Source organism: Vanessa tameamea, chromosome 25, assembly GCF_037043105.1.
Source record: "Vanessa tameamea isolate UH-Manoa-2023 chromosome 25, ilVanTame1 primary haplotype, whole genome shotgun sequence".
NCBI lineage: Eukaryota > Metazoa > Arthropoda > Insecta > Lepidoptera > Nymphalidae > Vanessa > Vanessa tameamea.
The window spans coordinates 1,010,838-1,029,939 of NC_087333.1; the positions used below are offsets into that span (position 1 = coordinate 1,010,838).

The window sequence follows — 19,102 nt, forward strand, 5'->3', positions numbered from 1 at the left end:
ACCAGCCGTCACCGTGGATACTAGTCTCATATAATTTATAAGTATTTACAATATACAGTATATAGATTTAAACTAAGGATATCATAGCTGTATGGTATGATTACAAGTAAACTTAGTTAAAAGTAAAGTAAACGTTTCACTAGTGCTAACACCTTTTGGGATTGGTGACAGTACCCACACGTGCTTCTCGTGCGATTCAAATAAGACTAGGACTGTCCTCACCTCATATCGTGAAAAAAAAATAAATAAGATGTATAACAGCTGTTATAAATTATTTATAAAATAGATTTTGTAATTACTTTTAAAAATTTATAAAAAAAAAAATCAAATTTTGCGTGTGCAAAATTTATTTTCTTTTCAAGTAGCATTTTTCGTATGACTGTTGACAGATCCCTGTAATTTGGGGTCATCGACTTTTCTATTCGTAATTCAAACGCATTGTATTTAATTTTTTTTTAATCATTACGCCTGTGTATAACTTAAAGCAAAAATATGTATATATTACAGTGATGTCAAATAACTTTTACAGAATAATGCTAGTAAATAAATTACTTTAATTAATTATTATGCTTTTTGTTCTGAATCCTTTTTTATCTTTTATTATTTGGTTAATTTATAAAAATCTATTTCCAGCATCGAAATAGAAGTATTGCACATTTTGTGAAAACGGAATTAATCTAATATTGATAATATTTTGAACATTTTTTTTTTTATGTAAACGCAAATTGAAGCAAGACAACAGTGTAGTTAGCCAGGAGAGCAGCGAAATGTAGCAGCAACATAGCGTCTACGTCAAATACACCAAGTCCATTGAGCTTCTTGTAACGAATAGCTGTTATTTTTAACACCTTCTTCGCGAATCTTTTAGTATTATCTGAAATATAATAAAAAACATTACTCAAACTCAAAAAGTGATATAAACTATGTATATATATATACTATGTATATATGTCCACTCTAAATATAAGGCTTAACGAGTCGAGTCCAAATCGAAGTATACTTTATTTAGGTCGGTTCTTACAAGAAGGGGTACTATGGAGCTCCGTAAACATAAACGAAACCGAAAAAATAATGTATTACAATGTTGTTTTTGCAATGTTATACTCAAATAAAATAACTAATTGTATTTTAAAGCTATTATTGTGTTTCCTGTGATTATACCTAATATTAAATAATAACCTACAAATAAAGCCAAATATATCTTGTATTTTTTTTCTTTAACAACTTCTAAATAATCCAACATCCGTAACCGAAAGTATTCGAAACAATCGGATAATCCGAAATAATTTCGTATCCGTCATCGTATCTGTAAGCCGTAAAATATTATTCATATATCCGTATCCACATCCAGATCTGAAATAACATATCCATAGCATCCCTGCTTACAAGTACTTTTGAATCGTCACCCCTCTCCCTTTGAGGAGAAGGTTTGGAGCATATTCCACCACACTGCTCCAATGCTGTTTGGTGGAATACACATGTGACAGAACTTCGTTGAAATTAGACACATGTAGGTTTCCTCACGATGTTTTCCATCACCGCCGAGCACGAGATGAATTATAAACACAAATTAAGCACATGAAAATTCAATGGTGCCTGCCTGGGTTTGAACCCGAAATCATCGGTTAAGACGCACGCGTTTTTATATTTATTTTATCTAATTGGTAAATCGACCTTACATGTGAACGTCACACTTACAAAACTTCGAGTTGTTCAGAAGTAAAATGGCTGCTACCCTCGCTGATTTCACATTGTTGTGTAGGATCTCGCAACAAACGCATAAAGTTATTTCAACTACGATTCCTTTCACTGTCCACAAGATGACGCCCACCGTGTGTGTTGTAAATATGATATCATCGATCTTAAATAAAATATATATTTATGAATGTAAATAAAAAAATCTGAAATTTTATCTAAATAGAAAATTAAAATTTTTTTTTGCCCATAAGTGCTCTCAACGCTCCTTTCGTATCAACTCAAATTAATAACGTGAATGTGTTGGACACACACACATGCAATATGCATACAATAAGATATTACATCTTGTGCTTAACAGAGTAAGGCCTTGCTTAATTCCAAAACGCACTAACATCCACAAAATAGCATTTTGCAATTATTATAATGTAAATATCAAACGGCCATAACAACCTACAAAATTACGATGAACCTTATGCAGGTATAAGTAAGGTTCATCGCTAAAATATATTCAGTTAGACCAAATATTTCTTACTGTCTCATTCCGTAGCCACTCAATCCATATCTTTATATAAGCCAATGATTGCAAGAATTCCATAAAGAAATGATTGAAAATCTGTAAATGAATTAATCAAACATTTTAAAATACAAATAAATAAATTTAATTTACAAAAAAAACAATTCCATTTATTCTGTTTTGTAAGTATCTTCGTCGCAAAAGCGACGGTATTTATTTCAACGGCCAAGATTACCCGCGATACCAAAATTAAAATTTTAAACACGGCTTTATAGCTAATATAATATACTCTTAAATAATTAATCAATCAGTCCTCAAAATCCATGATAGTGAAATAATAAAGTATGAGCAACCATTATAAACAATACACGGAAACGAGATAAGTCATTAAATTACCACTAATTTCGATGTCTTTTCCATAATCATAATTGTGTCAAATATATTTTCGAATACTTTCAACATAACGTCCTCATTCGCATCTTCTTTGATCGAATACAACTTCCTAAATCTTTCGTTTTGAATCTTTTTTACCCAGCGATTGATTTTCATTCCCAAAAAATAAATAATATCCGCAATATAAAATATTTCTAAATCGAAAATTAGAGTTAGTAATATAAAAAGACCTCGCGTATAAAACCAAAGTGGATCTATGAATATCTTAGTACAAATTATAAGCGCGTACAGAAGGAGCAGTGTCATAATTTGTGACCGAACCAAGTTTTTCAGAGTTCTCGTCTCTCGAATATTATACAGGATCATATTGATACGCTGAAGATTTGTCATGACATCGACGTGATCCTGGCTTTTAACGATATTCGATATGCTATGTAAGGTGTAGTTGATTCCATATAACGTATATGCGATGTAATAAATATATAACATCAATGTCGATCCCAATAAATGAAATAATGTCATGAGTGTACGGGTGAGAAAATATATCATTATTATATTTCCGAATACAATCGCGGCCATATCACGTTTTGTGGTTATCGAAACATTATTTCCATTCAACTTAAATTTTCTCATACAAAACGGTACAGTTATCATGTAAATACTTTTAAAGATACCCATTATATCTTTGTCAAACATGTTTGCACGTGTTTTATAATGGCTGATATTTTCGCGACTGAACTGGGGGGGGGTCGATAAAATTCATTAGATGTTAGTGTGTTAATTGATAAGTTTGTTACTTAAAATGCACTTCAGTCATTTATTAGTTGTTTATTGATGACAACGTTGACCAATAGTCATTAATATAAGTGTGGAAGGGTACATATGTTGACAAGTTAGGAGCCGGTGCCGCTGCGGAAAAAGCTGAAGCAAAAAAGCTATCCAAATATTCGTGTCTTATGTCAAATTACTTTTTTGTCCCATTTGCTGTTGAAACACTTTCCCCTTGGAGTAGTAGTGCAAAAATCTTCATTAAAATGATAACGCCTTATTGCCTCCACTGATGACAGGAGGGCTGGTTCGGAGAGGATCGAAATTGCGATTCAACGGGGAAGTGCTGCTAGCATTCTTGCCACCATTTCGCGCGATTAAAATTTACACAATAACTTTTTTTAAATTCATATTTGTATATATTATGTTACATAGCTAATTAAGGACGTAATGTTAATAATTCTTATGTAAATAAATTAATATTTTTTAGGCTGATACAATAATCGAATAAACAAATAGACGTAAAATAAAAAATGTGAAATTTACTAACAAAATAAGTCACACGGAAATTAAATCCAAGTCAGAAATCATTTGTTTAGTTTTTAGTATTTAGTTCTTTAAACCTGTAAAAACGGCCGCGCGGCGGTGTCAATCGTCACCTACATAAATGCGATTAGGTAGGTATTTGTTGCATTACAATCAATCAAATCGGCGGATTATCTTTTCTCGGAGCAAACCAGCTCAAAAGTATAAACAATTTAGCAAATTCACAGTATATATCGCCATTATATATACACTACATCAATTATTTATTTACGATATCGGTATGTTACGAAGTCGTGAAGTACACACGCGATATTAATGTTAATAGAACGCGTGCATCTTAACCGATGATTTCGGGTTCAAACCCAGGCAGGCACCACTGAATTGACATGTGCTTAATCTGTTTATAATTCATCTCGTGCTCGGCGGTGAAGGAAAACATCGTGAGGAAACCTGCATGTGTCTAATTTCAACGAAATTCTGCCACATGTGTATGCCACCAACCCGCATTTAAGCAGCGTGGTGGAATATGCTCCATACCTTCTCCTCAACGGGAGAGGAGGCCTTAGCCCAGCAGTGGGAAATTTACAGGCTGATTATGTTATGTTTTATTATTTATTGTACACCAGTAACTTAAAATATAGAAGTCTTTGAAATAAACACAAAAAACAAAGGAAAAAAAGAAATAATACTAAAAAAAAAATATTAAAATATTTGATGTGTTGTACAACGGGCGGACTAATGGCTAATAAGCCATCTTTTCCAGACAACCCAATAACGTGGAAGACAAATCATTTCAATCAGTGGTCACATTTAACATAAAATATAAAGTAAATAGATAAGCGACAAATTATTAGTTTTTCCTTTACTGGAGAAGGTTTAGAGAAGAAGAAGAAGTTTTAGAGTTTATTGCAGTGCCAGTCCGGTTTGGTCATATGTGGCAGAATTACATAAAAACATGCAGGTTTTCTCACGATTTTTCCTTGGTGAGTTTATAAATTAGTATAATTATGAAATATTATCATAGGATTGTCATTCAAAAAAAGGATTCTCATTTATATCGCGAGAATCACAAGAGCTATTATAGAATCACTCATTGTTGACTCATCTTATGTTTGATTCTTATCTTAAATATAGCATAAATAAATAAACAAATATTGGACAACATCACATACATTACTCTGAACCCAATGTAAGTAGCTAAAGCACTTGTGTTATGGAAAATCAGAAGTAACAACGGTACCACATACACCCAGACCCAAGACAACATAGAAAACTAGGGCGTACCCATGAAAACCGGTGTACAGACTACTCGACCACGGAGGTCATCAAAGCATACAATGAATCTAAACTCTTATTTTAATATATAATTATAAACATTAATAATTCAAAAGTTTGTTAAAGATCAATAATATCCTAAGTTTATATCCATAACGCTTCAGATTTTATAACAAAATATATGTGGAGCGTGCTGTTGCATTATAGAGGAGCAAACGAGAGCGAATACAATACAAGTTTCCGTTAGCGCGAAACGACGCCTCTGTTTGTCAATACGTAAATAATTACTAATTCAACTGATAGCAGTCCATTATAATGTTTTGCAAAATACCTTCAATCTACTTTTTATTTTTTAATCCTAGATGCAAATATAAACTTAAAATACTAATTTAAAGACTCGGGAAAAAACACATTCATAAACTGTTGTTTTTAAAACGTAACTAATACTAAGTACTAATGAAAGGGTATTTTTTATTCATCCAAATAAGTTATCTAATCAGTATTATTTAGAAATGCAAATTGTATCAATACAATTGTATAATCTGTTATCACAGTTATGAAATAAAGTATAAATGATGCGTCAACGGTGAACAGACCGCAGGCAGTAATCTTCTTGAATTGAATTTGTATAACACGAAGAGATCTCTTCACGAATTGTCGACGTCTATCTAAAAAGTAAAATTTTGAAGATTTTATATCTTGAACTATACATAGGTTACTTGCTTTGCCCTTGGGAGCCAAACCTTGGGAGCTAAAATTACTAGGTAAATTAAGTACTTTGTGTTATTTATTCTAGCTCAATCATCCTTCAAAAACTTCACACAACCATATTTAGTAGTGTCTTCGTTCCGGACATATTCCGTTGAATAAGTTCGCATACTTAATGAGAAAAGTTAATTCCCCGAATTGTACCTCTTGCAACGTGGTAGAAGATGCCTTCCATATTATAATGGAATGTGCCCGGAACGAGGACTATAGACAAAATATGTCATTTATATCGCAATTAAAATCTTGTGTGGGATGCTTAAATAGCATTTTAGCTGATCCCAATACAGAAAAAGATTCTAAATTAATAAAATTAGTTAAGATCGACCTTAATAATAGAAAGGATAACGTAATATTATAAGTAATACTAACAACTTAACTTTAATTACTCTGCTGTTAATTTTACAGAGTGGCATATTCGTATTAACGAAAAAACTCTATAAATAAATAAAAAAACATATTTAGTATTGCTACCTGGCGGTAGAATATATGATGAGTGGGTGGTACCTACTAAGACAAAACAAAACCCTACCACCAGGTGAATAATGAAGTAATTGCATTGCTAATGAGCCTTTGGTTTTTTTGCATTTTTACATAATTGAAATTGCAATTTTAAAAATGACTGATAATAATTGATCTCCGCTTAGCTTTAGATCTTAAAAGCATGTGGTTTTAAATAATCAGTGAAATGATTCAAATAAAGAATAAAATAGTTTGCCGGTGTTTAGTGAAACAGAGGCATCAGGCTTACAATATGAAGCCAACCATTTATCAAACTGGATTTCTGACGTCATCATGCATATTAATCTCTAGGTTTACTACTGCCAGTAAACTAAAAAGAAGTCCACTTACATGAATAAGTTTCAATGTAAATCGATAATGCCGTAGCTTCAGCTAACTTGACGCTTGAGTAAAATTCTTCACAACAAATACACAGAATAATTTCAACGAGTATTCCTTTTATAATCCAGGTAAAGATTGCAACAGTGTTACTGGCGAGCGTCAAGGAGTTAAGCTGTGAAATAGAAAAATAAACTGTAAAATGAAATGAAAATAATATGAAGTGGAAAAACATAAAAGAAATGCTAATCTTTTAAAACTTATTAGGAAAGGTTTGTCTGAATGAAATCATATTATGGTCCAGATATTATGGTCCAGCCCCGTCTTAAGCAAAACAAGCAACCTGGCGAAAGCAATATACTGACGATTTGTCCCACCCTTTAAGAGAATTCAACGGTCCAATTCCGATGGTCCAATTCCTCCAAACTGAATTAAAACGTAACCTTACTGGTCCAAGAAGCTGCCAGTCTAGCAGAAAATAAATTGAAAAAGGTTTTTGAACGTAATAGTAAATAAAAATAACCTAATGGAAGGTAAAACGTGCTGATAAGATATTTTTAGAATTTATTTTCTTTATTATATTGTAATTGTTTTAATGTTGAAAAAAATCTACATGTACAATAATTTATTTGAAAGGTGATTATATGATTGATTATGGCATAGACATATGCCATAGATGTAATGGAGGCAATCCGTTCGAAGCTATTATTAATATAAAGGGCATAATTATCATTATCATCTTTATCATTTGTCAAAGCATATTAAAAAGGAGTAACAAATATTTTCACCTTACCTTACTTTTCTGTAAGCCTTCGATACAAACTTGGATGTAAGCCAGTGATTGAACGAATTCCATAGTCATGTGGCTAAAGATCTAAAAAATGATTTATTGTTTTTAAAATTCGAACTATTTCTTTGAAATTTATGAGAAATATCTCATAATGAAGCGAAACCTAGTATTTATATGAAATGTTAGATTACCGTCAATTTTGAAGATTTTTCCAATTCCCTAATAATGTCCAGTATCGTTTTCAAAATTGAGAACATAGATTCATCCTCATTCCTTGTAATCACGTCTTCTCTGAGAACGTGTTGAATTGTTGTGAACCTATATTTGCATTGAAACTTTTTGGTCCATAACTTAACTTTTCTCGCCAAAAAGTAAATGACGAAGGAAGTGTAAAGCAATTCAATATCGAAAATAATTGTAATAAATACGAAGAGACATCTGGGCCAGAACCAAAAACGATCAGTGAACAGTTTAACGGACAACAATAAACTATAATAGGCGATAAGACAGAGCAACGCGAACCTCACGAGGAATCTCAATATTCTCGTATCGTTAAAATCATACAAGTGATTGTCAACTTTTTGAAATTTCATCACGATTTCAAAATTGGAGGAACTCCTGACTATATTCATAACACTATGAATGGTATAGTTCATGGCATAAAACGTGTAAATAAGGAGGTATATATAAAATACAACGGTACTCGTTAAAATAGCTGTAAATTCGCACATTGTTAAATAGAACACAACGTATACTAGTATATTTCCTATGATTGCAATGAGGATATCCCATTTTGTAGTGGCTGATATCAATCCTCCTTTTAATTTATATTTTCGCTCACAAAAAACCATACTTAGAATGTATATTGGTAGAAATATATTCAAAAAACTATTCTCAGGCATGTTGCTTCGGAATTTATGACTCATAGCGAACGACAGTCATATTTTTTGTAGTGACGTTAAATCGATAGATTAATAACTTAAATGTAATGCTGTCATCACGTATCGACTATAACCATTTGTTGGATTGGTATATTTAAAAAAATTAAATAGGAGGATGTTTTTTCTTGTAATTACAAATTGGAAAAACTATTATACGTTACTAACTTTTACTCGATGGTAGTATTGATGGCATTGTGCAAGATCGTCTGGCACCTCCAGATAATCTACGTTTGACAGGTTACTAAGCCAGTGTAACTATAGGCACGAAGAACATAACATCTTAGTTCCCAAGGTTGGCGGCCGGTGGGGTATTGGCGATGTAATGAATGATGATATCTCACAGCGCCAATGTCTATGGGCGCTATAATCACTTAGGGCGTCCGTTAAATCTCGCTCGACAGCCACCCGACTCGGGCCTGGGAGCAGCCCCGCGACGCTCAACAGACTAAGAGAAACAAGCCACCCAGCGCGTGTGAAACTTGCGTCGGCGACACTTTTTGCTGCTTATACCATTTTTCAATACGGTCACTCAGCGTCTACGGTATCTCAGCGTGTTTAGCGAATGCCCTGACCATCACCGAAAGATGCAGTGTATTTCGGAGAAGGTTTTAGTATAAAACATTAAAAAAATAAGCGAAATCAATAAAAAATATTAAAAATGAAAGGGGTGACGTTGTAATTGCACATCGCATGTTTACCCGCTTTAAATTTAGACTATTAACGTGTCAAGTATCAATTTTATGATCTTTACATTACACTACATTAGCAGCCTGTAAATTTCCCACTGCAGGGCTAAGGCCTCCTCTCCCTTTGAGGAAAAGGTTTGGGGCATATTCCACCACGCTGCTCCAATGCGGTTTGGTGGAATACACATATATATGTTCTTGTATATTAATAAATACTATTCATAATATCAGGTCATCATCGTCCTCCTGCCCTTATCCCAATTTCACTTGGAGTCGGCGCAGCATGTCTTCATCTTCCATACTTATCTGTCAGATGTAGTCTAACAAGTAACATTATTTCTAACCATATCGTCTTTCACACAATCCATCCATCGTTTCTTTGCTCGTCCCCTTCCTCTATATCCAAAATTATTATAAATATAAAATTATTTTTTATGCATTTTGTAAGTAATACATTTGATAATGCATATTGAATTGTCCTATATATATTGTAACGGCCTCCAAGTATTGAATATCGTGTCTGTACGTAAATACATCATTGCATATGAGTGAGTTGAATGACGTGTATTGCATCTGTTTTGCGTTATGAGATATCGATAACGTTATCTAATTACAAGAACCAAAATGGTTCGTTATGTTATAGACTGTAACATGTGGTCGAAACGAGATAATGTGATCTTTCAAGTATCATAATATAGTCTGTAGCATCTTAATTGATTTGCAGTGCTTTCAGTAATAACTGCTTAGTTGGAAACCTACTTTTAAAAAAAATAACGAGGCTCACTGATGGAAAGTGACTACCACCGCCCATGGACACTTACAACACGGTTGCTGGCCTTTAAGAAATGTGTAGACTCTTTTCTTGAAGGTTCCCAAGTCGTATCGGTTCGGAAAAACCGCCCGCAAAAGCTGGTTACGCAGATTGGTCGTGCGAGGCGGAAAATGCAGTGTGACTTACGGTAATAGGTACAATATTTTGTTGCATGAATCCTTTAATTCTGGTTACTTATATTTGTGAAACAATTACGAATGAGATATTTTTTTACGAGATGCCACCCCATTATATATTAACTGTTTATGACGTAGAAACTTTAACGGATCGTTATGTTTACGACACAAACAACCGTAACTCAAAAACGATAGGTATTATAAATCCAACTCGGGATAAAGGTTCCAATTATTATTGTTATTTTTTTATGGCATTGGTTGGCGGATGAGCATATGGGCCACCTGATGGTCACCACTACCTATATACAAAGGCGCTGTAAGAAATATTAACCATTCCTTACATCATCTATGCGCCACCAACCTTGGGAACTAAGATGTTATGTCCCTTGTGCCTGTGATTACACTGGCTCACTCACCCTTCAAAACCGGAACACAACAATACAGAGTACTGTTATTTGGCGGTAGAATATCTATTACAAACAAGGTCGCATATAATTTTTCAAAAGTAAAAGTTTTTGGAACGAAGGTCTTTTACGATATTTTGACGTTTATTAATTACTCTTTGACAGAACAACAAATGCCATAAATTAATATTTATATAAATAGCGTGGCAATAAATTTCGGGTATGGCCCGATTTTTGCTCAATACAGCGTAATAAAGGGGCCTATATCCGCTTACCTACGTCACTGTTAACATTGCAAACATTGGAAACAGTAACAGTTAGTGTGAGACTGGCTCGTACTATTTGGTGGATTGACTTGTGTATACTTCTAGCAAGTGATACCGGTGCAAGAAATTAAGGGCTTGCTCATGAGATATATGTCCTCAGCGTTCCAGCTATTGCTGAAATTTATAAGCATGTATATCACCACCTGGGGTATAATATATAGAGGGGTACTAACCGGTAATATTATGGAGCTCCGTAACCATAACCGAAACTATCGGATATCCGAAATAAAATTATTGTTTATTATAAATTTTGTATTTGAATAGTGTTATTCTTAAAGACAGTATTACTTATTATTTTTATAGCTGTTTGTTTTTTCTGCGATTATACCTAATACCTCAATGAAAGTCTAAAACATTGTAATTTTCTCTTTTACAATTTCTAAATAATCATATTATATCCGTTACTGAAACTATCCGAAACTATCGAATGATTATTCGCAATAATTTTATATCCGTAACCGTATTTGAAACCTTTTAAAATATTATTCATATATCCGTATCCATATCCGGATTCGAAATCACATATCCATAAAATCCCTGATATTATCATATGGTCTAAGATATTACTTCCCTTGTTGCATTAATTATTCTCTATTCGGTATAATGCAGATTAGTAACACGTGACAGAATTTCATCGAACACGTGCTGGTATCCTTAAGATGTTTTTCTTTCAACGAGCTCGTCGTTTGATATACACATATCCTGTACATAGTGCTTTAACTATTAAACGTGGAACTTAATGTTTAATTTACACAAGAAATATTTAAATTTAGGCCGTAATTATATACAAATAAAAATTATCAATTACTGTACAAATCATGACCGAGTGGAACTCTGGAAAGAATGCTATCAGCACTTCCCCGTTGAATCGCAATTCCAATCCTCTGGGCAAAAAAAGAACCATTTATTAAAATTACGCTTAATGATATTCTTGTTGTGAATATTGGAAATATGATATTTTGGTTTCATTCAGCGCCAGTTTGACGGCCAAGGTTGGCAATTGGTCCGCGTCGTTTTATTGGTTAATGAATCTAAATTGTCTTTAATTAGTACCGTCAGAAATAACAGAATACATGTTCATTTATTCACATCATTCGTTGATTAATAAACATGTGAAAGGGATTCGATTAATGTTATATACAAGAACAAAAAAATCACGATTGTCACGTCAATGGTCTAAATTGAAAGCAGGTGAAACTTCATTCATTCTAACATTCGAAACGCGAATCTTCTGGTGTAAGATAAAAATCATTTAAATATACAAAATAATATTTTACAAGTAGGCTCATAATAGCACTTTTGAATTAATATGATACAGCGTTGAATAAAATGTAAAGCTACTCGGTTTCGCAAGTAAATTCTACCGAGAAGAACCGGCAAAACCTCAGTAGTTTTCCACCATTTTAATCAAAGAGTATGTCAATAAAATACAAGGAAGTTATACCTTTATTAAGCAGTTTTTTCAGATAATAATTACAAAAAGAACTCTTCTCATTTATGTTTATAGATACATGTATATAGATGACCTACTACAGTATACAAATAATTATATATCTTGTACCTGTAATAATAATAGATTGGTAAAACTCGTTGTACGGTATCCTCGTGGTCATGTCGACCTGACCGATTTCATTCACGCGGTCAATCTTAAGGGAGATCAGCCAACTGCGCAACAGAGTGCACCTGACTAGAGACTCAGGTGCACTCTGTTGCGCAGTTAGAGTTCGCGCAGAATAGAGTTCTCTCTCATAATCAGATGGGCCGGCAAATCCGCGACCGGAAATATTTATGGCACAGAACTAACGGCTTTCTGAGGTGCGAAGGGTTTCGTTGCTGGTACTAATAACATGTACGTCACAATTAAAATATATATAAAGGAGCGTCAGAAGGGACCTCATGGAGGTCCTGGGTGTTGTTATCCATAGAGGGCGTTGTAACGGCAGGAATTCGATAATAAAAGCACACTCGTATTGTATAAAGTCTTATTATTTTATTGTTCTACAATTTCACACAAAAGGTACACAATTAACACTTTAATATAATTGGATTAGAGCCAATAGATTAGCACGTGTGCACCTCGTGCGGCAGCTGTCAAACGAATGACGGCCGCCATTCCTCGAGGCGCCACCCACTACTCTATTCGGAGTTACCCGCTCATATTTTTAATACCATCACATAATCAACTAAAACTAAAACATTATTAAAAAATCGTAAATAATAATTTCGTAATTTTTATCATTAAAATTAATCAAAAATCAGCGCGCCGTCATATATTAGACTTAACAATGCTTTAGAATTTCAAATCAAAGTTAATATTGTTTTGACGTAAAACACTAGTGCACCTATAAAGTCACGACTCGTATGCCGTTACGTTTGTTCACGCGATCAAGTTCAACAATTTTTTTTTTTAATAAAAAAATATCTGATTGAGGTTCTAAAGTCTATATAGATATAGAGTTGTTGAAAATGTGCCTGACGTTTTTGTCTGACGGTACATTCCATTAGTAAATATATATATATATATATTATATTGCTAATTATTAATAATTAATACGTTACTATTTGTATCCTAATTAAGATACCGTTTATTAATAAATATGTAACCGCCGATTCTTGCTGTTCATACTTGGCGTTCTTATCTACTTTGACAAAGTTATAACTAATACTTTAAGAACCTTTTTTTTAGTATAAAATATGTTTTGAAATATTTAATTACATATGAATCTCCAAGTTTCTGGAACCCTGATCTGAATTATGATCATTGGTCGATGGCGGTTGATGACGTAATACGAGATTAAAAATCGACATACGTTTCAGAAAATAAAGAGTTATTTCGTAAAGTATGATAATAAAATGCTCAATATCGCAACAAAAATGTGGCCTTTATTGGGACACATCGCGTATGTGAAATAGTGTTTATTTTTTTGGAAATTGGTAGGCAGATCTACAAATGCCGCCACTTGATAGTAAGTCACCTACGCCGACAGACGTTGGCGCCTTAAGAAATGTTCACCATTCCTTACATCATCAATGCTCCACCAACCTTGGAAAATAAGATGATAGGTCCTTCTACTACTTATACTGGCTCACTCACCCTTCAAACCAGAACCCAACAATACCTAGTATTGATATAAGTTATGATGAGAGAATGGTACCTACCCAGTTGGACGAACACAGACCCCTTGCTATGAAGTTAAAGAGTTATTTAAATAAATTATAATATAATTAACATAACAAAATATATATTTTTATCATAATAATAAACAGATACGAGTATATGGTATCCATAGTAACGGAGAACGTTTGTGGAGATATATAAAGTTATTTAATCAAAAACAATAAATATATTATATGTATATGACATATATTGTATTTCCAGCTGTAGCTGTAAATTCATACAAAGCTTTCCGATTTCCCCCACTTAAAGTCGAAACTTAAAAAAATCCTGTCTCAGTGAGCGTCACAACAAGAAACCTATGCTAAATTTTAAGTGAATCGGACCTATAGTTTTGGAGATGTTGTGGTGAGTGATATTTTCACTTGTATGTACCTAAGTACATATATATGTATGTATATATAGGAAACACATAAACACTTCTTTTTTCAGGTCACTGATCGTTTATCTATCCGAAGTTATGTTACAACATCAAAGAAAAATAGATACGAGGAGCTGTGTTTCAAGTCTCGTTATACATAAATGGTACGACGTCCTGCCTGAGGTCCAGGCAAATCCGGATGCTGAGCCGTAATTCACTGTCTAGACAATTGACCTCAGACCCTCCCGATGTTTGATATCACTGATAACGTTATCAGTTAAATCATTCAAGATATATTTAAATTGTAGAAAGATGTCTTTTCGTGGAGTAATTTGTTCACGCGGAAGTTTTGAATAAACACGTAATAGTTTTAAAGCCAGCTGTTTTATGTAAATGAAATCCCTTTTTGCCATTGGTTGAAAAAAGTTTACACATGGAACTTGTTGATTTCTATGTAGATGTTTAGTAAATAAATGAACACTTTTCCAGTCATTTCCATTTTCTTTTCGTTGTTGATTATGCGTTCCAACACGTGGAAGTCACTTGGGACTCATTGCATCGACTGCCGGAATATCCACTAAGAACTAGTGGTACCTTCTCGTCTTTCAGGCGTACCATGGTATCGTCACGTCCCGACAGTCCGCCTATGCATGCCTCCAAGCCAAAGTTTTTCACGATAGGGAAAGGTGTGTGAAACGGCGGCGACTTCTTCTTGCTCCTTTTAGCGAAACCGGTCAGCAAAGACGTAAGTAATTTTACCATTTTAACCATTTCTTACGTAACCAACGCGTAACCTTGAGAATTGATAATGAGATGAGATGGGAAATGAGATGAACATCCTTGGGTACAATGACAAAATACCTCTGATTTATCAAGGCTATGATGTCCTTTTGATCGGTTTCGAATACGGTGGAGATTCAAAGGAGACCAGCCATCACCGGGAGAGATATCGTTGTGCATAACTGTGTGCGCAAAAACAAGTATAAAATCTATGCCTTCACTCTAATAGTTCAGTGTGCCGGTAATTCCGACAAGATTCGAAACATTGGCGCAGACTGTGCGTGCTTTCCTACGAGAATGTACACATTTCCAACGAATATTTGTACATATTATTTTTAATAAGCGATTTGAAGTCTTACTTTCTCTAAGGCTTCATAAGCTAGCCTCTTTAATAGCTAATGAAATTATATACATAGATTATTATCTCATTACACAATCAATAACATCATCATCATAATTATATTAGTAGCTGGATGTATAATATGGGAGCCGAGATGGCCCAGTGGAGAGCCGAGATGGCCCAGTGGTTAGAACGCGTGCATCTTAACCGATGATTTCGGGTTCAAACCCAGGCAGGCACCACTGAATTTTCATGTGCTTAATTTGTGTTTATAATTCATCTCGTGCTCGGCGGTGAAGGAAAACATCGTGAGGAAACCTGCATGTGTGTAATTTCAACGAAATTCTGCCACATGTGTATTCCACCAACCCGCATTGGAGCAGCGTGGTGGAATATGCTCCATACCCTTCTCCTCAACGGGAGAGGAGGCCTTAGCCCAGCAGTGGGAAATTTACAGGCTGATTATGTAGTAGCTGGATATAGACCTCGTCAATGGCACGCCACTGAGCTAGATCTTCGCACTTAATTTTCATCGGATGTCAGTTAATTTGTGTACATATAACTCCATCTATCTGGAGGGCGTCATACGACGCTTACCTAAATAAATGAAATATTTAAGGCATCGTTTGTACATTCCGAGCACAATAAACGGGATAAGCAAGCGTAAACGATGCCTAACGCAACGCGTGCATTTTTAAGATACTGATGAAATTAATAATTTAATGAATTAAATATATTCTTTGTCAACCGGAAATACTTTATCTTTGTTTTTTATGCAAAGCTAATTATTGATAGTTTATCGTCAGAAGATACGAATCATACTGATTGGCTAATTATAATACGACAGAAATATCTAATATTTTTCGGAAATAAATCGATTAGTTTCGGGATTATGATAAGAATAATAGTTAACTCGTACACTGATATTGACAAACGACGCAAAAATAACATTTGTTGCTTACACACGCCAAAATTTGTTTTCGCTAAACGATTCGGTTATTATCTTGGTCCTTACTTGTATAATAAGCTGAATGCAGAACTGTTTATATATAACTTGCCACTAGCTCAGTGTAAAAAAATGGTATTTGCGTTCCTGCTTAACAAGACGTACGATGAAACAGAAAAATATATTACTTCTATAACCTAATTTCAACTGACCCATACACACTTACAGGCACGCACACGCACGCACACACAAGCACGCACACGCACGCACACACACGCACGCACACGCATATACAGTAAGACGCACGAACATTCCCGCACCCACAAAAAAAACAAAAAAAATCATACCTCTTAATTATTACCTATTTTAATATAATTAATTACTTACCTATAAACATTTTACATAAGATACGTTTTGTAATACCCAGCCGATAGATCTCTAATGTATTTTAATTATCTCAACTTTCGGGGAGAGGACTGATTATCCTTAACACAAGCTATTTAATTTAGCCTAGCTAGGATAGCCAGTACTTGACCTATGTTTTTTGTGTGAAATAAATAATAATTTGTAAATATATTCAATTATTCATATTCTACGCGAGCAAAGCCGCGGGTAACAGCTAGTATATAAATATATCCCAGATTCGTACATTTTTTTCGTTCCGAAAATCCTTTCTTAATGAGCGTCACGTCAAAAGGACCTATAGTTTCGGTGACCTCGTGATCTGTCAATGGTATTTCGCTTATATATTTACAAACATTAATATTATGTACTTGTGTATGTAACTGAACTCTTAAATGATTGGACAGATTTCGATAAAAAATCGTATGAATTTGAGTGGTCCCTAGATTGTCTAGATTATCCCGGTAGATGGAGCTGCGATCGGGAAGTGAATAAAATCCTTATTTCACCCGGACGAAGTCGGGAAGGGAAGCTAGTAAAGTATATTTTGATTTTGATTAGTACAGATTAATTTAAATAAAAGTTTTTCATTGATATGGCATCCAATCCATTCTAAATAACATCTGCATATAAATTAGATGTACATTATATGTGGTCAACTGTACATTTGTTTTTTAAATAATTTTCTAAAAACGTAGAAGTAATCTTATCGGTCTTGATTATCATTAATTTAAGCTCAAATGGCGCAGTGATTAGGTTTCAACAATAATATAAATACGTGTTTGCTAAGTGTGCATATTTTTTCTGACTCTAAGATTTTTATTCAATTATCATTTAGACAATGTATCTTTATTTAATTACGAAGTCGAGATGACTAGCGTGTATTTTTGTTTGTATAAAATTAAAGCCTTAATCAATATTCAGTATTATTGTTATCTGATTTGAAGGGCGTATGAACCACTAACTACAGGCACAAGAGACATAATATCTTAGTTTCAAAGGCAATAGTTAATATTTCTTACTGCGCAAAACTCTGTGGGCGATAGAGAAAAACAACAAACCAAATTTAATTTGCAAGATTTGATGTTAAACATCGGGACAGTTGAAGCTAAATAAAAGATTGTAAAAAATAAATATCAATACATAAATATAAAACTATATACCACAGATAATATAAATGTAAGTGTCCTATATATATGTAGCCGACTATACTTATTATATAGATACGGGTACGAGAGATAAGATTAAATTGATTTAGATCTAAAACAAATCTAAACACTTGAGGCGTTGGAAAATTATCTATAAATCAATTTAAGTTATTATTGCGTTTTAAATGAAAAAAAAAATAGATCTTATATAATAAATAAAGTTGCTAAATATTTGTTTATGTATCTCTGTGTATTTGTATGATAATGGGAAAGCAGAGCTTAACTAATACTTATAAGTTAATCTCGTGCTCGGATAAAGAATCCTGATGGAAAGGATTTATCCGATATGACCGGACCCATCGTTACGTATTCTCTGAGGGACGGGCCTCAATACACTTCCAAATTTTATACTGTTACTCTCGACAAAAGAATCCGATAATTTTTTATCGATATTCTCTATATAAATGTAAAATATAATATAGAAAATATACATTTAGGAGTTCGAAGTAGAAATTATAAATTACCAAAATAAAACACCAATCGGCTATATAAACAGAAATACTTTTAGCTACCGTTCTGTATCAAGCCAACGTACGCCGCCTTATAAAGACTTTTTCTTTTATAATAAAAATGAGTTTCCTAAATATACTTATACGTTTATCGAATATCTTTATATGTATAAATCGTCTGTATGTGTGTATGTAACTGGACCTGTAATCTGTTGGTCCGTTTGAGATGTATTTTCGTCGGTTTTTGGACAGTTTTATCGACAGGGAAGTAAATTAAAATCTGATTTCATCCAGACGAAGTCGGGTCTAACTCGTCAACTACATATTTGTGAAATTTATCTACGCATGGATGTGCACGTGTAGTGTACGAATATGCTCACACACACAACTGTAACTCTCTTCAACTTGAGTGTTTAATATATTTGTATCCGTGTGTTTGAGAGGGTCGCATTGTGTATTAGTTTAGACAGGAGACTATAGAAAAAAAACATTAAAATTTTAAATTATAAATTTCGAACGACGAATTTTCAGAGAAGTCAATTTTTTT

The 19,102-nt window shown here is 33.6% G+C and overlaps 1 protein-coding gene and 1 pseudogene across 1 annotated transcript in view; one reads left to right on the forward strand and one right to left on the reverse strand.

The window, feature by feature from the left end:
- The window catches only part of LOC113399548 (facilitated trehalose transporter Tret1-like), a 31,427-nt gene extending 24,084 nt beyond the window's left edge, over positions 1-7,343 (forward strand). The window contains exon 12 of the mRNA XM_064218974.1: positions 7,333-7,343. The gene's annotated coding sequence lies outside the window, so the exon portion shown is untranslated. The remainder of the gene's footprint in view (positions 1-7,332) is intronic.
- Positions 711-8,182, reverse strand: LOC113399522 (uncharacterized; annotated as a pseudogene).
- Between the last annotated feature and the right edge of the window lie 10,920 nt (positions 8,183-19,102).